The sequence below is a fragment of the Panthera leo genome, chromosome C1 (assembly GCF_018350215.1).
Source record: "Panthera leo isolate Ple1 chromosome C1, P.leo_Ple1_pat1.1, whole genome shotgun sequence".
In the NCBI taxonomy this organism is placed as follows: domain Eukaryota; kingdom Metazoa; phylum Chordata; class Mammalia; order Carnivora; family Felidae; genus Panthera; species Panthera leo.
Genome location: NC_056686.1, coordinates 14,335,541 through 14,356,955, shown reverse-complemented (window position 1 = coordinate 14,356,955; position 21,415 = coordinate 14,335,541). Strand labels below are relative to the sequence as shown.

General features: G+C 49.7%; 1 protein-coding gene across 11 annotated transcripts in view; it reads left to right on the top strand.

Annotated features, from left to right (window-relative positions):
* The first annotated feature begins 8,352 nt into the window (after positions 1 to 8,352).
* The window catches only part of TMCO4 (transmembrane and coiled-coil domains 4), a 103,808-nt gene continuing 90,745 nt past the window's right edge, over positions 8,353 to 21,415 (top strand). For all 11 annotated transcript variants that reach the window (XR_006206164.1, XR_006206165.1, XR_006206162.1 and 8 more), the window contains exons 1-3: positions 8,353 to 8,429; positions 13,139 to 13,218; positions 17,538 to 17,698. The gene's annotated coding sequence lies outside the window, so the exon portion shown is untranslated. The remainder of the gene's footprint in view (positions 8,430 to 13,138; positions 13,219 to 17,537; positions 17,699 to 21,415) is intronic.

Below are 21,415 nucleotides of genomic sequence, written 5' to 3'. Positions count from 1 at the left end.
CTGAGCCAGCGACAGCTCCCCCTAGGAATCTTACTGGCACTACCTGGAGGGGGTGTTTTCTCCACCAGAGTTGCTAAGCTGGTAGAATGTTTGTCTGGACTTTCTGGTGTCTGTCTTGGCTCCCCTAAGGGACAGATTTTTCTACTGGTAAAGCCAACCCAGGGGGAAGCTGAGCCCAGCGTTCTCCCTGATAGAGAGAAGTTCCTAATCATTTTATTTGAGTCCCTGGGTCGGGCATGCCTGAAACCTGAGTTTCCCCTGGAGTTTTCAATAGTCACACGAGTCAATAAATCCCCTTTCTTTGCTTACACCATTTTGACTGGTTTGTTTCTCTTGTAACCAAAGGAACCCTGACTCATTTGCACGTGCTTGAGTTACGAGGTCACGTGCAGTGAAAGTTAAGGAGCTGATATGGAGCCCTGTGCATGTCAAAGGTAGGAAGCTGGAGGCAAGTGACTAATGAAGTTGAAAGTCACAGAGAGGCAGACAAGAGGGAGGCCACGTAGCCTCTGGCTGGCAAAAAGATAAGCCTCATGTCCTGACTTCCCTGATCACCAGTCTTGGTGAGTCCTAGCTCTCTGCCAATCCTATCCTGCCTGTCCATGCGACCCCTGTCATATCCTTGAATATCTCTCTTTAAGGAGGCTGGCTACCCAGAGAATTCCAATACCTCCTCATCCCTTCCCCAACATAAAAGCCAGTGCTTGGTGAGGCCTGTGACCTCCGTTGAGTGTTAAATGGAAGACTGTCTGGGGCAGAACACAGCATCGGTGAGTTCCTAGGGCAGACAGGAGGAAGGGGGTTGGGGCAGCCAAGGCAAGCCTCAGGAAGGCTACGGGAACTGACTGGGTCTTGAATCAAGGATTTGATTTGAACAGCCAGAAAAAAATGGGTTGAATGAGAGTATCGCAGGCAGCAGGAAATGGGAGGCAAGCATGGAAGCTGGCTAGTACACAACATAGTCAGGGGCAGAGAGCAGACCTGTCTGAGTTGGGGATTTGTCAGGGGGAGGAAGGAGGCCATGATGGTGGGGGGGGGGCGTCCCCATATCCCAGGTGGCAGAGGTCCAATACTGGGCATGGAGGGCTTGCTGTGGGAGCACTCCGAACTCCTAGCAGCCCAGAAAGTCTGAAATGGCAACAAACCCCGGAGAGAAGCCTGTGGCCGCACGCATGACGAAGAAGTGTCCACTGGAGGTGAGCATGGTGTGGAGGGGGCATGGAGCAGACAAGACGTCAGGACTTCGGGGCTGTTGCTCTGCCCTGGACCCTGAACAAACTCCCTCAGGGCTTCCCTTCTAGACTCTGGCTTTCAAGAGCATCCATTCCTGTGTGAGGGGGATAAAGAACAGTTTCAAATAGCATTCATTCATTCATTCATTCATCCATGCACTCAACCATTCAGAAAGTATTTGTTTAGCACCTGCCAAATACGAGGCTTTGGGTTAGGTCCTAGAGAGGTGAGAGTCAGTAAGACTTAAGACCACTGAATTTACACAGGGACAGACACTGAGGGCTGCCTGCTCAACAGCCATTGTCCCTCCTGCCTTGAGAGAAACCTGATTTGGGGGGGGGGGGTGTAGGGTGCCCAATCAATACTGGCAAGAGCAGTCTCTGCTCCGTGCCCCACCCTTCAGAGAGCCCCACTCTGACCCTCTTCCAGCCATGCCCATCCCAACGGAGAGAGGAATTACAAAACCAAGAAGCTGTGCCCACCTAAGCCCACACTGTGGATACCTAGTACCCCGATATCCCCTGTCCAAACAGCCCCGAGCTCACTTCCAGCCTACAGGACTCAGTCTCTTCCCTGACCCATTCTCCCAAGGGTGCAGTCACCTAGGTTTGAGGAGTGGCCAAGGGCGGTTGTTTGTGGGAGGGGCAGACAGAGCTCAGATGTGGAGGCTGGAGTGTCCACACAGCTGTGTGTGAGACCTCATGTGGTATGGGATGGGGGAGATGGAGGATGGGCAGTGAGCCAGGAGCCACATCCTGGCACGGAACCCCAAGGAGCTGAAGGATTCGAAATCCACGCCTGATCTTCCGCGTGGTTCTGAAGGTGTATCTATCGGGCTGGACATGTTTCATTTATCATTTTGTGTTTTCGCCCGGAGCCCCACAAATGTTAGGGCTGGCTTGTTCCCATCTACAGGGGTCTGAGCCAGTCTCCGTGCCAGATCCTTCCTTTCCCAGAGTCCCTGGCAGCCAGGGATGGTCATGTGACACAGACACGTGATCCTAACGAGGGGGCTTCTGGGAAATCGTTTCCACCCTGACCGTGGGGGAGAATCCCATGAGGAAAGGCCCACGAGGAGAGCTCCCTTTTTCCTCTTTTCTGCTTTTGAACATAACTACTGAAGGATGAGTGCCCCCGAGGGAACCATCTTTGGACCACAGGACAGAGTGGTCCAACGTGCCAAGGGTGAGAAAAAGTGGAAAAAGTGTAGGCCGTCGCTGACATCACTGAGCTACCAGACCAACTAGGAACCGCCTCCCTCTGGATTTTATGCTCCATAAGTCATCAATGTCATGATGTGGGCCACCGTGCTGGTCAACGTCTGATAGTCATAGCAGTGGCTTACCATCCTAAGGGAAACGTACGTCCTAAAGACTAGTGAGAGAAACCGGCGTGGCTGGAAGGCCGCCCATCTGGCTGGTAACCATCATGCCAGCCCATGGGGAGGATTTTCCTACAGGTGAAGTCAACCTGAAGGAAATTAAGAATTTTTTTTTACCATGTCTGCATGCCACTTTTACGATTATTTTTTTAAATAATCCCATTTTTCTGTGCTTAATGTTTCATTTTTGATTTTAAATGTTTAAGATGTTTTTTATTTTATTTAATTAATTATTTTATTTATTTATTTATTTAGAGACCGAGTGCTCGCAGGGGAGAAGCAAAGAGAGAGGGAGATACAGATTCTGAAACAGGCTCCAGGCTCTGAGCTGTCAGCACAAAGCCTGATGCTGGGCTCACCCTCATGAACCGTGAGATCGTGACCTGAGCCGAAGTGGCACGCTCAACTGACTGAGCCACCCAGGTGCCCCTGTGCTTAATGTTTTAAAAAGAAATAGGTCACTGTCATACATTAAAAAAAAATTTCTTTTTGCATTATAGGAAGTAATTCTTAAACACTTAAAAAATGAGGGGCGCCTGGGTGGCTCAGTCGGTTGGGCATCTGACTTCAGCTCGGGTCATGATCTCGTGGCTCATGTGTTCGAGCCCCACGTGGGGCTCTGTGCTGACAGCTCAGAGCCTGGAGCCTGCTTGGATTCTGTGTCTCCCTCTCTCTTTGCCCCTGCCCTGTTCGTGCTTTGTCTCTCTCTCAAAATTAAAATAAACATTAAAAAAATTGCACCTTGGGGCGCCTGAGTGGCTCAGTCAGTTAAGCGTCCAACTTCAGCTCAGGTCATGATCTCATGGTTCGTGGGTTCGAGCCCCACATTAGGCTCTTTGCTGACAGCTCAGAGCCTGCAGCCTGCTTCGGATTCTGTGTCTTCATCTCTCTCTGTCTCTCAAATATAAATAAACATTAAAAAAAGTTTTTAAATTGTACCTCAAAAAAAAAAAGATGCAATGGCATTAAACTATGTTTTCAGTGGAATAAGGATTGAAGGGAACAACTTTTTCATGTATGATCCAAGAGGTTCATGTAAGTTCATGTGCCCGCTAAAGTTACCTCACATACCACTGATGATGGGGGTCTGATCCATTAGAAAATATCAGACCAGGGGCAAGTGCAAAGCATTCTTAGATAAGAAGCAGGCAGAGGGCGTCACCCAAGCCTCTGTATAAGAGATAAGACAGAGGACTGTGAAATGATCACCTAACACACAGGAACAATGGGGGAGAATACTAACCCAAGCGGCTTTGACCCCAACCTCCTGCTGCTTAGCTTAGCCAATTCCAATTCATTGGACCAATTGAAGGTCCAATTTAACAAAAAGATGTTTAATTCTCTGGGTCAAAGATGCCTTGGAAATGCAAACAAGGGATTGCTCATCAATATAACAATATCCATGGTAACCACAGACCATCTGCAGCACCCTCCACTGTGGGCCTCCTCTGACGGTGGGTCCATTTCCTCCCCAGAGGAGCCCTATTTATTTCCGAGTGTTGTTAGGAAAGAAATGACCATAAACATTCTTCTGGGTCCTTCAGTCTCAAGTTCAGCATAAGGGCATCATAAGCATACTTTACAGGAAGGGATGAGTAACTGTCATCAGTGACATCACCCCCATATTTCAGTTCCATTCAACAAACACCAATGCCAGGCCAGTCCCACCTACATCCTGGAAGGACAGACATCTATTGGACATAGTGAAGGAGCCGTCTCCTGCTGAGGGTTCATGATCTGAAAGTCATCTAAATAGTTCTGAACCTGTATTGATATTGAAGCCTCTGAAAAGACAGGATAGCAGAATCAGTCGGGTCTGGGATCGAATCCTGGCTCTGCCATTTTGCAGAGAGTTGACGCTGGCCAAGTTATTTAACCTCTCTGAGCTTCAGTCCCTTCCTCTTCGAAATGGGGCTAATCACGGTACCAACTGCACAGGATCGAATGATATAAAGTAAGTATGGAAAGCATGTAGCATCAGCCACAGGATAGTGTTCCCTAAACAGTATCCATGGTTACAATTTTGGGGAGAATGAAACCCAGTCATTTGGTTGTTCCAAACCTGACTGATCATCAGAATCATCAGGGGGAATTTGTTAAAAATAGAAATTCTCAGACTTCCATACCCTTGAACAATTCTAAATAGAATGGGTCTGGGACTAGACTCAGGAATCTATGCCTCCGTTATGCGCTTTCATTGTGCCTAGCCCATAGAGGGCAGTCAACAGAGATAAGCCCCTTCCCCAGCCTGGCTATAGCAATAGCTTCCTAACCAGTTGCCTGTGTCCACGATTACCCCCGTGTCCTTGCAAGGAGCCAGTGGGATCCTTTTAAAAGGTGGGATCATGTCATATCACTGCCCCGGACCTTCTACAATTCTCCATCTCATGCAGAATAAAATCCATAGGCAAGGCCCTATATCAGTGGTCTCTGAAGCTAAGCACACATCAGAAATACCTAGTGAGGTTGTGAACAATGCCTATGCCTGACCAGACCCCAGACCGACAGAATCAGAATCTCTGGGGGTCGGGCTCAAGTAGAATTGTCAGATAAAATATAGGATACCCAGTTACATTTCAGATACACAATGAATTTTTTTTTAATTTATTTATCTTGAGAGAGAGAAAGCACCAGCAGGGCAGGGGCAGAGAGAGAAGGAGAGAAAGAGAATCCCAAGCAGGCTCCACACTGTCAGCACAGAGCCTGACCCCGGGGTGAGGGCTCACTCCCACAAACCGTGAGATCATGAACTGAGCTGAAATCAAGAGTCGGACGCCTAACCGGCTGAGCCACCCAGGAGCCCCGGAATAATTTTTTAATAGAAGTATGGTTTGGGTAACAGTGGGACATACTCACACTAAAAAGTATTTATTTGTTGTGTACCTGAAATTCATATGTAACTGGGTTGTCCTGTATTTCTATTTGCTCTAATCTGGTGACCCCAGCATCAGCTTTTTACAAAGCTCACGGTGATATATGGCCCTCACTGCCTCCCTACTTTCGTCTGTTCCCCCGCGCCCCGACCCCCTCCCCCCAGCTCTCTCCTCTGGCCTTTTCCTTGAAAGTGTCAAGCACATTCCCCCTTGAACACCTTTGCAGTTGCTGGCTTCCTCTCACTTCCAATGTCCCCAGCAAGCCTCCCTGACCACTGTGATGGCATCCCCTCCATCAGTGCCCTTCACCCTGCTTCCCTTTTTCTTGATAACGCCGCTCCCTGGCAGATTATCTATTTGTTATTCCCGTCCGTCTCGCCTCTGCCCTGTAAACTAGAATGCAAACGCCATGTCTTTGCTGGAAATCCTTTGGTTCTTTCCCTGGCTGTATCTGCAATGGCTAGAACCTCACCAACTTTCAGTAAATTCTGGTTGAAGTACGTAGTGGGTATGAGAAGGCGTCTCCTTCCAGCACAACCCCCTAAACATTCCTTTGGGAGGAGCTGATAGAGGCCGTCTTAGTAGAAACGATGTTTACCGAGAGTAATGGCTTATTTTTTCTGAGCGTGTCTCGCGTGCTACTGTTCAAAGCACTTTCCCTTTATTTTCTTATCGAATCCTTATCGATAAATAAAATCGATATTTTATTTTATATTTTTTTAAACTGAGTTGAATCCTCAGCAGCTTTTTTTTTTTTAAGTTTATTTATTTTTGAGACAGAGAGAAGCAGAGCATGAATGGGGGAGGAACAGAGAGAGAGGGAGACACAGAATCGGAAGCAGGCTCCGGGCTCTGAGCCATCAGCCCAGAGCCCGATGCGGGGCTCGAAATCATGGACCGCGAGATCGTGACCTGACCTGAAGTCGGATGCTTAACCGACTGAGCCACTCAGGTGCCCCTAAAATCAATATTTTAAATAAAATATCGATTAAAAAAATCCTTTATTTTCTTATCGAATCTTACAACAATCCTTGTAGGTTGTGGAGGCCATAATTATCCTCAGTTTACAGATGAGGAAAGTAATTCTTCGGTGCACAACACCAAACCTCAATACTTTCAAAAGCCTATGCCAGAGGGATAAACATCTTTTCTCCACCTTTCCTACCTGTAGCCTTGGTTATGGGTTAGGCCCTGTGTGCTGTTCCGTGGGGGTGGCTGGGGTGAGAATGGTTAAGTGGGCATGGCTGTAACTGGATCCAGTGTCCAGAGTCAAGAGTGTTCAACAAAGGGTCTCTAAGCAAATTAGAGACCGGGCAAAACCCGGTCTTTAATGTGGAGTGGTGCCTGGTCCAGCATCCTTCCACACAATCTTGCTGGAAGGGGCCACCAGACGTTGAGCAAAGGGGGGGCTGCCTGAAGGTCTTCTGTTGGCGTCCGCTTCCATATGGTTATTACTATTCCATCTTGCACAAAACCCTCATGATCATGTATAAGCCCCTAAGCCCCTGAAGAATGCACACCATTGACCCATTTGACCCTCACAAGAGCCCTGTAGGTAGGTAGAGCGGCTCTTCTTAATGATTACTGGCCATTGGGGCAATGAGGAGCTGGAAACATAGAGCATTCCACAAGGGGCATGAGTCAACGGCTCTGCCCTGGAAGCTGGTCTCTGACCCTGTCCAGTGCCTTTTCCATTCATGGTATTGGGCTGTCTTCACCAGGAGAAAGAGCTTTGTGGCAATTCTGGCTTTGGCTTTGGCTCCGGCACTCATTAGCTCTACAGCTTCTGCACAGCCTGGACCTGATCCTCAGTTTCCTGTCCTGTAGAATGGGTATGATGAGAATTCACAAGGTTGCCAGAGGAATAAAGAGCAATTCTTGCATTCATTAAATTCTGAACACCTACCAAGTGTCCAGTACAGTCCCCGGGGCTGGGCACACGGCAGAGGACAAGGTAGCCGAGACCCCCTACACTCAGAGTTCTTAAGTTCTAGTGGGGATGACGACAGACAGATTGTCAAATAAATAAACAGGAAAATAAATTAATCCCATACAGTGGTAAGTACTACCATTAAAAGAGAACAGAAGCGGCACCTGGTATGTGATTCTCTGTGCTCAGAACAGTACGTGGCACACAGTAGGTGCTCAGTAAATATTTGTTCAATGACTGAATGTGGCTGGTGGTCAGGGAAGACTCACAGAACTTCCCTGAGTGGAAAGCTAGAAACAGACGCAGGAAAAGGCAGGTCTCCGGGCAGAGCGCCAGGCACAGAAACCCCAAACGGAAAGACCCCGTGACTGGCCCAAACTTAGCGTTAGACAAACCGAAAGAAGAATCACACAGGCCATTGCTATGTCAATACTCTGTAAATTTCAAAGTGCTGTGTACACATGCAGCAAGGTTGTTTCTGTGGCTGGCTCCTTGATGTCACACGCTTTACTTTTGAAGATGTCCATCCAAGTGCTTTCTGGCCCTCCACTCTGGCTGGGACCAAGCCCCAGGCTAGCAGTGTCCGCAAGGTGGAACCTCGAAGGGCCTTCTCTCTGGCCCTGAGGTCCTGCTGTTTCCTGGAAGGCCAACAGACCCACACACCGCGTCTCGCGCTCGGGTTGGCCCGTCACCTCCTGATGCCGGCACCCCTGTCGGGGAGTGGCGACCAAGAGAAAAGGGCTGAGACACTTAGGAGCCTGGATCCCGGCAGGCCGACCCACACACAAGCTCAGGAAGGTCTGCGCAGGCGGCGGCACCACCCGGGCAGGAAGGGCGGGGCCGAGCGGGAGGGGTGGGGCGGGGCCGAGCGTGAAGGGGCGGGGCTGCCGGGAGCTCGTTGCTGCGCCGGCCGCGGAATCGCCCGAGCGGACGGGGCGGGGCGGGGCGGGGCCGAGCGGGCGGGGGGAACCGGAGGAGTCCTTGCCTTTGCCGCCGCTGCCGCCGCCGCCAGGTAAGAAGTACGGGTTCAAGTGGGCCGCGGGTGGAGCTCCCCCACCCCAGGGCCACTCCCCGCGGCAGCCCGCACGAGGGTTGCCCCTGCGTGGCCCGGCCGACCCGCCCCGCGGGCCTTTGCCCCCCCCCACCCCACTCTCCGCCCTCGTGGGCGCCAGGCCTCCCGAGGAGTGGCCTCACACTGCTCCCAGCGTTGACTGCAGGTGCCCAGGCTGCCTAGTTGTTGCTTGGTTTCTTTCAGAAGGGAAAGTGCCTCTAGAAATTACGTAGGGCGACAGATGGGGAAACTGAGGCCGGGCAGAGCACTCAGGCCATTCCCTGCCTCCCGGCTCAGGGCTATGAGCCCTTAAAGGTCGCCCAGCTCCTCCCTTGGCAAGTGACGACGCTGCTCTGGTCCTGGGAGAGGAAGGAACTTGCCCAAGGTCACACAGGGTCGCAGGCTTTCCCTTGTCGCAAGTGGCCCCTCCACGAACCGGTGAAGAAGGCTTCCGGGCACCCCTGATGTCCTCTCTCCTTGCCCCTGCGGCTTTCTGAGCTCACAGCACACCTTCAAACTGAGAATTCCAAGGTGGGGCTGGGAATTTCTTCTGGAAAAAAGCCCCCAATTACAGATGGGCCATGTTTCTCACCCTGCCACCTGTTGACAGAGTAGGAAAGAAGGACCAGCGCTACTAAACTTTTGAGGGGATTTGACAGCTAGATAAACAGGCTGGGAGAGATGACTTCCCCGAGACAGTACCCCTAGGGAGGAGAACATTTTAAAACCTGGGTTACCTGTGCCGGGCACAGAGACAGAGTAGACGTTCACCATGTCCTTTCTCTGGAGCCACAGCTGGGAGTACAGCGGGGCTGGACTCTGGGCCTTGACCTAAGACTAGTGCCTAACACGAAGTAGGAGTGAACGTGTTAGTTCTCTTTTCCCTGACTCAGGGTTTATTTCACTGCAGAAAATATGAAATCCCGTTAAGCTTTAGGGCTATCCATTCATTCATTGGACAGATATTAATTGAGCACCGACTGTGTGCCAGTGTGTAATGTTTAGGCACTGAAAATACAGCAGCGAACAAGGCAAGTGTTGCCCTTGGGGAGTATACTACAAAGAATGGAATAAAATCCTGCTCTTGGGGAGTGGGGGGAGGGTTGGGAGGGCTGAGCAGAGAGGAGAGACCATTGGAATCTCACCAACTGTGAAGTATGTGAAGAGGGCAGAGAGAGACTGAACCTCAGAGCCTCAAACCCTCGTGGGCCTCTATCTAGATGCTCAGCCAGCCTGAGCGTTCTCCCCAACTCCCCAGGGATTTGGTAGGGGGTGGGAAGGTCGGTGGATAGAGAGTGGTCCAACCAACCTCAGAGTCCATAAACCTGGCATTGCCACTCTATAGCTGTGATGTGACCCACCACCTCTGTGAGCCTGTCATTGTTATTCAGCAGGGGTCATAAAAGTGCATAGCGTTGATGATACCACGTCCGAATGCTTCTCAAATGGTAAAGCATGGTCCAAAGTGTGGCCTGTATCAGAGGCCTTGCCAAGTCAGGTGTAAGCAAAGGTGTATTTATTCAGAGGCTCCGGTGTCCCTGTTGGTAACCTGTTACTGCCCTCAGTAGAGAAATGTAAGAAAGAGGCAGAGGTGGGGGTGGCTGACTTCCAGGCGAGGAGGCTCCCTGCCTGGCTCGAGAAACGGAATGTTTGCAACAGTCAGCATTTCAGCCTTTACAACCCTTGCTGTCACATTCCACACACAGGGATTGAGCGCCTTCTCTGCCAGGCACTGTTGTAGGGAGCATCAGGGAAACGACACAAAAGCCACTGCCCTGGTGGAGCTTTTTCTGGAGAGACAGACCACAAACAAGTAAACCTGTAATCGATCCATTGTGCATTGGTGACAAATTTGATAAGGAAGTTATGCAGGGTCTGCTGGGAGGGAGGAGGGGTAGGGCCCGCTCTTTTGCTGAGGAGCCTGGGGGGAGAAGCACTGATGTCCTGAGCATTGTCCACTCTGACCCTGACCCTCCTAGGGGAGGAGACTGGCACTTAAGCAAGCAGCTGTTAGACCCGAGAGCAGGTGAGGGGCTGGCCAGAGAAAGCCTGGGGGGGGGGGGGAGGGCAGTGTCCAGAGGCAGCAGGCCCCAGTTCAGCTGCACAAATCCAGGGAGGCTCATGGCAATCCCTGAGCCCCTTTGATAAAGTGGAGAAGAATTTGGAGTTTGAAGTCACACAGGCCTGTGGGGGTGCATCCAGGCATCACTATTTGCCAGATGTGTGGCCTTCACCTCGATTGGCCTCAGTTTTCTCATATGTAAAATGGGGACAATGATAGTTTCTTTCTCATAAGGCGGTTGTGAGGCTGAATTGGGCTCATGAGAATAAGCTGGCAGGAAATCTTCGCTGATTTTAGTATTAAACTGTACTTTTGAAAAAGGACATCGTTTGGACACCGAGAGATCGGCATGAGTTGAGGCCCGAGGTGGGCATCCCAGTGTGGGCTAGAAGCCGCAGATAATGCAGTTTGGCTAAGGCCTGGCTGGAAGAAGGGGACTGGAGGAAAATGAAGATGGAAAGACAGGTTAGGTCTGTCCCAGAAGTGCTTGGGCTGGCTGAAAAGCGGGGTGCTAGCCTGTGGTCAGATGGGAACTAGTGAGAGTCATGTAGTTTGGTGGCTTTCAATTTGTGTTTGAAATCTTTTGGGCCACCTCAGGACATCAGCTAGACTAAAGAGAGTGGTGCAGCATCATAGCTGAGACGGCTACCTCTGGGCTAAGGCCCAGGTGCATTTAAATCCCACATTACTTGCCCGGTGACCTTAACCTTCATTTCTCACGGCCTCTCTGTCTCTCTCGTAGATTGGAGATACCTACTTTGTAGGGTTGGTTGGGAGGAAATGAAATGATGTGTGCAAGGGGGTGGCTTACAATTCTTTAAAATTTAATTGTGGGGGCGCCTGGGTGGCTCAGTCGGTTAAGCGGCCGACTTCGGCTCAGGTCATGATCTCGCGGTCCGTGAGTTCGAGCCCCGCGTCGGGCTCTGTGCTGACTGCTAAGAGCCTGGAGCCTGTTTCGGATTCTGTGTCTCCCTCTCTCTCTGACCCTCTCCCATTCATGCTCTGTTTCTCTCTGTCTCAAAAATAAATAAACGTTAAAAAAATTTAAAAAAATAAAAAATAAATAAAATTTAATTGTGATAAAATAACATAAAACTTACCACCTTAACCATTTTTAAGCGTGCAGGTCAATAGTGTTAAGTATATGCACATAGTCGTGCAACCTATCTCCGGAACTTTTCCACTTGCAAATCTGAAACTCTGGATCCATTAAACCTGTCTAGTTCCCCTTCCCCCAGCCCCTGGCCACCATTCTGCTTTCTGTCTCTATAATTTGGACTACTCTAGGTACCTCCCATTAGTGAAATCATGCAGTATTTGTCTTTCTGTGACTGGCTTATTTCACTTAGCATAATGGCCTCAAGGTTCATCCATGTTGTAATATGTCAGGATTTCCTTCCTTTTTGAAGGCTGAGTAATACTCCGTGGGCTCGAGTCCTTTCTTATTGTTGTTCATCCCTTCATCCATTGACGGACTCTTGGGTTACATGCACCTTTTATTTAGCTGCTATGAACATGGGTGTGCAGATGTCTTTGACACCCTGCTTTCATTTCTTTCGAGTGGAAAATACCCAAAGGTGGTATTGTGGATTATTTTACTGTTAGAATTTGAAGGTGGGGCATTGAAGGTCCCCACCGTATCTCCCCTCGCCCACCGGACCAGGAGAAGTCCCTGGGGCCCTTTGGGGCCGTTTGAGAACCAGTGGATGGTGTGGATCATTACAAGCTTTGCCTCCCCACCCCCACCTCCTTCCTCGGCAAATGTGCCTCACGTTATATTCTAGTTCCTCCCAAGTAGAGACCACCATTCATTCAACAAATGTTCGTAAGTGCCTACCGTGCTTACGTAAGGGCAGGAAGAGATAGACACTGAGCCGTAAGTGTAAACCGGAAAATGATCTAGTAGGTCAGACGGTGGTTCGTGCTGTGGACCAAGTGCAGGCGCCAGGTAAAGAGGATTAGGGTGGAAGGCAGGGACAGGGTGGTCTCACCGAACTGTGAGATTTGAACAGAGACAGGAGGGAGGCGAGAGAGCCGGCCATGCGTTTGTCTGCGGGAACAGCAATCCGGGCAGAGGGAACAGGCAAGTGCAAAGGCCTTGAGATGAGAGCGTGCCTGGTGGGCTCCAGGAGCGGCAAGGAGGATGGTGTGGCTGGAGCAGAGCTAGTGAAGGGAGAGGGGGCGGAGGGCAGAGAGGCCGGGGGCCAGGTTGCGTATGGACCAGGCACCACTGGAAGAACTGTCGAGCATGGAAAGGGGATCAGTAGAGGTTTGGAGCAGAGAAGGGACATGAGCTGACTTCAGGGGGAGACGGAGCTCGCTGGCCACTGCGTGGTGGACAGCCAGGGGGGAGAGCAGACGGAGCAGGAAACCGGAGCGGGAGACTCCCGCTGGGATCCACCTGAGATGATCTCGGCTTGTACCAGGGTGCTAGTCGGGGAGAAATGGGGCGACCACAACGTGGACGAGATGTCATACAACCTGAGTATCTACCCCAGGGGCACGCTGTCACCCTACTCCACCACCTACTATCCTCCAGGCTGCTGAGGTGAGATGGGATAGGACCTTTCCCTCTGGGCCAACATCTCTTTTTTCTTCTGGTCTGTAGTGGAATCGTCTGAAACCCTCTGGGTTCTTCTGTTGCCATGGAGACCTCCTGAGATGCTACGTTTGCCACTGGCTTCCCACGTAAGTTCCAGATAGAGGTATAGAACGAATGGGTGTCTCTCCTAAAATGCTGGAGGGGACTGGGAGGTGGGGAATGAACTGGAACTGTCTAGAATCCGCCCTTCTAGGATGATCCCAAGAGTGTGTGTGGGCATGAGCTCAGAACTACCATCTTCAGAGTTTCTGGCCTAAGGACGGTGCTGTGGCTCTCTTTGTTGTGAAGAATTTCTTCGGTCACGTGCTTTTCTTCCTCCTTGGCTTCAACACAGTTCATTCCCCAGCCCTCCCGTGATATTTTAGTTTTCCCACTAGTGATGCTTATTTCATCGTACTTCAGTCTCACTCATAAAAACTCAACTGTAACCAGTTAACCAGGAAAAGAAGGAAAGAGAGAGAAAGAGAACACTTTCCCCGCCCTCTCCATACACATGCATTCACATCAAATTTGACCTTGGCGTTCACTGGCTGCTCCAAGCGGGGGAAAAAGTCCATAATGGGCTGGCGTGTAAGAAAAACACAAGAAATCCATCCTTGCATGTGATCTTCTAAAGAAAGGCTCAGGTCATGGAGTTTTAAGGGTGATTTAAAGGACGTCCAAGGATAATATTGATCATACTGGTTTTCTCCTCGGTGCTGACTTTGGAAGTTTTCATCCCCCCCCAAGGAGAAATCCCGTTGTGTTGTTTATGGCGTTAGTTAACGATTATCGGTTGAGTGCCTACTGTGGGTGCATGCAGAGACGAGGACAGATGTGGAGTGGCTCTCTGCCCTCACTACTGACAAAAATAGCTCAACCAGTTTTTGTTTTTGCTTTTGTTTTTGTTTTTGTTTTTGTTTTTTCGGTGGTAGGTAATGTAGCTGGCTAGATAAAACTCATAATCACAGACCATCGTGACAAGGCCCGCTCTGGCATGCCTGTCCGTCCTGGGCCTGGGCTGTGCAGGCTAGCCATGGCTGAGTGTTCACCCCGTTCATTCTCACCATGTATATGTTCTGTCCCTGCCAGTTGGTCAAGTGCAGGTCAAGTGCAGGCCATTCTCGGAGTTCTTGGTGTCTCCACAGTACCTGGACTAGAAGCTACTCTGTCCATCGGTGACCTCCAAGGCCGTGGGTGCTGCTGGACCAGCTGTGCGCACACTAGGTGGCCCCAGGGCATGGAGTCACCACTGGCCCCGACCAGCAAGGTCTTTTTCTCACTGCAGGAATCCAGCTCTCCCTCTCGAAATCGGTTTAGCTTCTCAGACATGCTTGGGCATCTCAGCTCAACTTGGACCGGATCCTGATGCTAAATCAGACCAAGGGGGAGAGTCCCCTGTGAGGACCAGTGTATACAGTTCAAGGGTGCATCTCCCAGCCCCACCACACTCCCTCAGTGGGCTGGGGAGCTGCCACCACACTCCCTCAGCTGGCATAGTTGGGGGACCCAACCCGTGCAAGTGGACAGTCCGTAGGGCTGGGACCAGGGGCTCCTCCATCAAAACAAACTGGGTAGATGGGTCACACTACCCCCTGTCCATCTTGTTGATTACAAGACCTGTTTATTGGCCAACGGAATGGGACTCAACTGGGACCTCGGCCCCGTGGGCTTGGTGGGCTACATGAGACCGGGGCTTTCTGAGGTAAAGCACTCCTCTTCTGGGGCAAGAGCAACGTTGTTTTTAATTAAAAAATTTTTCGGGGGGCGCCTGGGTGGCTCAGTCGGTGAAGCCTCTGACCTCGGCTCAGGTCATGATCTCACCGCGTGTGAGTTTGAGCCCTGCATCGGGCTCTGTCTTGACAGCTCAGAGCCTGGAGCCTGCTTTGGATTTTGTCTCTCTTTCTCTCCCTCCCTCTCTCTCTCTCTCTCTCTCTCTTTCTCTCTGCCCCTTCTCTGCTCACACTCTCTCTCTGGCTCTCAAAAAAATGAATAAATGTTAAAAAAAAAAAAATTGCTTTTCTTTTCAGGGCTCCTGAGTGGCTCTGTTGGTTAAGCATCTAACTCTCGATTTCAGCTCAGGTTAAGATCTCACAGTCGTGGGATCGAGCCCGACGTCGGGCTCAGTGCGAAATCTGCTTGGAATTTTCTCTCTCCCTCTCTCTCTGCCCCTCCCCAACTTGCTAACACACTCTCTCGCTCTCTCTCAGAATAAATAAATAAACTTAAAAATACAAAAATTGTTTTCTTTATGAAAGCATCAATGAAAGCTCAGGACAGAAAATGTCAAAAATACAGAAAAATAGAACAAAACCCAATAAGTTCTAGTCCCACAACCCTGCCACCAAGAGATAGTGACCTGACAGCAAGGAGCCCGACGCGGGGCTCGATCTCATGAAAGGCAAGAGCAGAAAACAAGAGCTGGACGCTTAACTGACTGAGCCACCCAGGCACCCCTCCTAGTGATCTTTTTGTTCTGTGAAACTGTTTTAAAAAACATACCTGGAAGGTCGCGGGGGGTGGCTCAGTCGGTTAAGCAGCCAACTTTGGCTCGAGTCGTGATCTCATGATTCATGGGTTCAAGCCCTGCATCAGGCAGGCTCTGTGCTGACAGCTTGGAGCCTGGAGCCTGCTTCGGATTCTGTGTCTCCCTGTCTCTCTGCCCCTCCCCTGCTCGTGCTCGCTCTCTCTCTCTCTCTCTGTCTCCTCAAAAATTTTTAAAAAACAAAAAACATACCTGGAATCATTTTGTATATCCAGTGATGTACTGTTAACCACCTCTTTGGAAAATAAAATCCATCATTTGTAGCATCTGCCAATTTCTGTAGTAGAAATACTCCCACTGTGGCCTATCTCAGGCTGCCAGTGACCTGTTGAATCAGCTCTCCCCAGCCAGTATGAATAAGCCTGTGTCAGCAACCCATGTTATAAGTTAAAATCACGTCCTGGGGTGCCTGGGTGGCTCAGTCGGTTGAGTGTCCGACTTCAGCTTGGGTCATGATCTCGTGGTTTGTGAGCTTGAGCCCCGCGTCGGGCTCTGTGCTGACAGCTCAGAGCCTGGAGCCTGTTTCGGATTCTGGGTCTCCCTCTCTCTCTGCCCCTAACCCGCTCGCATTCTGTCTCTGTCTCTTTCAGAAATAAATAAACATTAAAAAAATAGAAAATAAAAATAAATAAAATCATGTCCTTTTTTGGATCATAAAATCAACACATTACTGAAAATTCACAAAACATAATTAATAAAGAAAAACAATTAAGATGATCCAGAATCCAAGAGCCCCCTGCTTCGATTAGAGACAGCCACCGTTGCCATCCTGATAGGAGTCCTAACAGTCTCCACTCTCTGGACAGATACACGTACCAGATATGCATTTCTTCAGAATGCAAAAGCAACACATATGTATGGCAGAAAAGCCTCAGCTATCTCACCTTTCATGGAGAATTTGAGAGACTATTTCCAGCCATTTTGTCTCCTCTGCATTTTTTAACATGGTTGGACTCACAGCTTGAATCTCGTAGTTTGTAGGCATGGTGAAGGCACTTTGCCATGCCCCATAGGAAGGGCATCTCCAGGAGAAGGACGTTATCCCTGATAATTCCTTAAAAAGGATTAAAGAGGTGGGGTGCTTGAGTGGCTCAGTCGGTTAAGCGTCCAACTCTTGATTTCAGCTCAGGGCATGATCTCATGGTTCGTGAGTTCGAGCCCCACCTTGGGCTCTGTGCTGACAGTGCAGAGCCTGCTTGAGATTCTCTCTTCCCTCTCTCTCTGCCTCTGCCCCGCTCACTCTCTCGCTCTCTCTCCCCCAAAATAAATAAATAAACTTAAAAATTTTTTAAGGATTAAAGAGGCAGAAAATCATACTCTGGTTCTTTGGCATGGAAAATGGCCAGTAGGAGGAAGCGCAGATTATCTGAGGTTGTGGGGAACCCTGGGTAATTCCAGATGCTTGCTTGGCCCCCTGTCCCATCTCCCCTGCTCATCTGATGCTCCAGCAAAGAATAAGAACAGGAGCACCTTTGGGGAGAGAATTAGCAGGAAAATATGGCTCTTGCTTAAGCCTAAAAGCTAGTTCATTCATTCATTCCTGCAACAGACATTTTCTGAGCACTCCCTCCGTGGCTGGTATGTGCTCAGGGCACAAGGTACAGCTATGAAGGAGATCCGGTGCCTGCCAGCTACTGCCAGGCTAATCGTGGAGCTGGGCGCTGCGACCACATCTCAAGTTAGGAGAAGTCAGAACAGAGATATTAAATGAGACAACAAATGCACGAGCCCAGGGGAAATGCCAGGGCTGTGCTCAGTGATGGCCGCTGCCTGCCGTCTAGCAGAGAAAAGTATCCCAGGTAGGGGAACCTACTGGGGCAAAGGCCCAGAGGACAAAAGCATTAGCTAACAGATGCCTCTTTCTCTCTCCTCCTCCTCCAGATCCCACACCCTATGGACCCACAGGCTGGTTTTTCTGGTTTGCTCCCCACTAGGGCAATTTGCATATTTCTCCAAGAACCTTCAGGAAGCTGAGCAGCCTGTTTCCAGACTTGGAGAGAGGAGAGGCCAGGGGAAGCCAGCAACTGTTTTCTGAAATCTGGGTACGTGTTATTTAAGGTTTCTTTTTCCTCAAACCCTCACCATTATTTAAAATTGTCTTATTGTAAATATGAGTTTACTTACTGTCTGTCTCCTTCCCTGGAATATATCTCCATGATGGAGGGCTGTTGTCTGTCTGTCTTAGTCTCCGCTGTTTGCATAGCGTGTAGGATGACGCCTTCCATGTAATAGGTGCCGATATGTATTTATTAAATTAATTGCTTCTTGACCTTTTGGCCAAGATCAAACGTATATTTATTAAATGAACTAGTTCTGGGTGCCTGGGTGGCTCATTCGGTTAAGCATCCGACTCTTGATTTCAGCTCAAGTCATGATCTCACGGTTCATGGGTTCGAGCCCTGTATCAGGCTCTGCACTGACATTGCGGAGTCTGCTTGGGATTCTCTCTCTCTCCCTCGGTCTCTGCCATTCTCTCTCTCTTCGCTCGCTCTCAAAAATAAATAAATAAAAGAATGAACTGGTTAATTTGGGGTAAGGTGAACATTTGCTTTTAATTTACTTGGAACTTAAGGTTTTTGCCATGCTATAGAGACATCCCGCTGCTTTTTAAAAAGTTCTTTATCTTAAAATAATTACAATCTCACAGGCAAAATATTAGTACCAAGACATCCACCCATACCCTAACTCAGCTCCCCGCCCCCACGGCCACTGCCTTCACAATGAAGTCTGACCGGGCATCTTTTTGGTTCTTCAAAAGCATCTTCCCTCTAGGGGCGCCTGGGTGGCTCAGTCGGTAAGCATCCGACTTCAGCTCAGGTCATGATCTCGCGGTTCATGAGTTCGAGCCCCACATCGGGTTCTGTGCAGACAGCTCAGAGCCTGGAGCCTGCTTCTGTCTCTGTGTCTCCCTCTCTCTCTGCTGCTCCCCCACTCACACTCTGTCTCTCTCTCTCAAAAAATAAATAAACATTAAAAGAAAAAAAAGTTTTAAAGCATCTTCTCTCTTGTACCTCTGGGCCTTGACACGTGCTGTCCCCTGTGCCCAGAACATGCTCTTGCTGTCGACCTCACCCCTGTCTGACTGCTACCTTCTCTCGGAAGCTGGTTCTGGGTGGCAGGCCCCTGTTTGTATCCCTCCACCCGTGTTGCCCTTACGTTTATCCTGCTGGTTTGTCATCGTCTGTTTACTTGTCTGTCTCTACCACCGCACGGCTTCCTCTACGGAATACCCTCTCCTATCCACCCGCCCGGCTGTCGCCCTTGCGTCCCGCAGGCCTCCGCTAGAGCGGTCCCTTTCAACTGCACACCGTCGTCACCCCCTCCTGCCACATCACTTCGCATCCCCCTCATCCGGATGCTTCTTCCCCGATGATCCCTTCGTGGATCCGACCGTCAGACCCGACTGTGACTCTAGTTCTGCCAGTTACCAGCCACATGATCTTGGGCAAGTTACTTAGATTATTATTATATATTGCTGGATTGCTGCCTGTGTCCCACCAGAACGCAAGCAGGGAATTTGTCAGTTTGTCACCTGATCTGTCCCAAGGCCCAGACCAGGGTGTCACACATCATGTTCCCTTCTTCATTCACCCAGCACATATTTATTGAATGCCTGCAATATTCCACAGCCTGTTCAGAGAGCTAGAAGCGTGGCAGTAAAAAAGAAACAAAAAACAAAACAACCAGGGGCCTCCCTCAAGCGTATGTTCTATTGGGATACATGGGTAAATAAATAATTTGCATTGTATATTATTTAAGACGGGAGTAAGTATAAAGCTAGAACAGGGTGCTAGGGTAGAAGGGCAGGAGTACTTGAGCCTGAGAGGTCAGGGAGGGCCTCTCAGAGGAGGTGACATTCAGGCTGAAGCAGAATGATGTGAAGGTCAGAGGAAGAGTGTCCCAGGCAGGGGAACGGCAGGTATAAAGGCCTGGAGGGGGGACCAGCTTGCATATTTGCAAGCACGTCGATGGCCAGCCAGTGTGGCCGTGGTGTAGTGAGCAGGCCGGGTTGGGGGGCGTGAGATGAGTCCAGGGCCAGGCAAGGGCCACCCTAAGGGGATTAGTGTGCGTCCTGGTGTGAGGGGACGCCTTTGGAGACCTTTAAGCGGGCGAGTGACATGATTGGTATATATGACAAAAGGGCCACTCCAGCTGCTGTGTAGAGAAGGGATTATAGGACATCAAGAGTGTATCTTGTTGAATGAATGAGGCAGTTTGACCTGATCAGAGCTTTTTTGTGCCCCAAGCTCATCCCCTCTCCCCTGTGGATAGAGACAGGCCAGCTCGTGCTTCTCTGACTGGAAGGCTGTTTATTCTTGAACTGAGAACTAACGTGGGGCCCTCCAAGTACCAGCCCGATAAAATACCACCTTGGGCTCTTCTGGGTGAGAGGCACAATTACCACGGCCTCTGAATGGAGTGGATTAAATCACTAAGCCTGCCACATCATGGCCGGGCGCTGCCCCTGCCCCTTCATTTGTGACTTGTTGTCCCCTTTGTCCACCACCACGGTCTGGGCTGATCCTGTGAGCCAGGGAGATCTGCTGCGAACCTCAAACTTGGGTTTCTGGAGCAACCATTGGAGGCCAGTCTTGCTGGGTGACACTGACCACGGTCTTAACCTCTCTGGGCCTCGGTTCCTTCATCTGAAACAAGGGAAGAAGGATCCCTGTGCATACGTAGAGGAAAGAACCCAGGGTTTGGAGCCGGAAGTCTGGTGTGACTTTCATTACTTAGTTACTGTGTAATTTTGGGAAAAGCCCTTGGCCTCTCTGAGCCTGTTTCTCAGCTACAGGAGGGAATCCTAATAGCTCATGTCCTTCTTAACCGTACATAGTAGTTGTGAGATTTAAGTGCATTGTAAAGTGCTTTGCAAACTATTATGTTTCTACACAAGTTGACTTGTTGCTTCAGGGTTACTTTAAAAAACTAACGAAATATTTAGTTTCACAGACTTTTTAATATTTAATATTGCACGGACTTTTAATAACTCCTCTGTAGAAGTAATATCTTGAGGATAAAATTGTTTTTTAAGTGTATTTATTTATTTTGAGAGAAAGTGCGCGCACACAAATGGGGAAGGGGTAGAGAAAGAGGGAGACAGCAGAGCCCGAGGTGGGTCTTGAACTTACGAACCGCGAGATCATGACCTGAGCCGAAGTCGGACACTTAACCGACTAAGCCACTCAGGCACCTCTGAGGATAAACATTTTTATTGCTCAGCTGGAGAAGAATGCATTTATGGGCCAAAGGCAGTGCTGAGTGTGGGTATTAGACTTGATATCTCTTGGCAGTTGTGATGAGTATTTAAACAGAGGTAGTGGCCAAGAGCTCTGGCTTTGGGCTCCAGTCTGCAATTTACTGGCTGGGTGACCCGGACTCATTTACTTCTCCTCTGAGCCTGGACATTATGGTGATGCCTGGGCTCATAGAGTTAGCCAAGACTGAACATGTTAACGTTGCAGCCCCAGGGCCTGGCCCCCAGCAACAGGCACGTAATGTTAGCTCTTGCCATTATCTATACACCTTGCTGTGTGCCGGGCACCGTGCTGAGCATTTCAGTGATTTGTTTGTTGACTTTTTTAATGCATTTATTTTCTTAACAGACATTTATGTGGCATGGGCCCTTTGGCAGGCTTTGTGCTAAGTGCTTTACAAATACTAACCTACATGACTATGTCATTTACTGCTAACACAGTTCCTCCAGGCAGATAATGTTATAGTCCCATCGGCAGGTGAAGAAATGTGAGTGCAGAGAG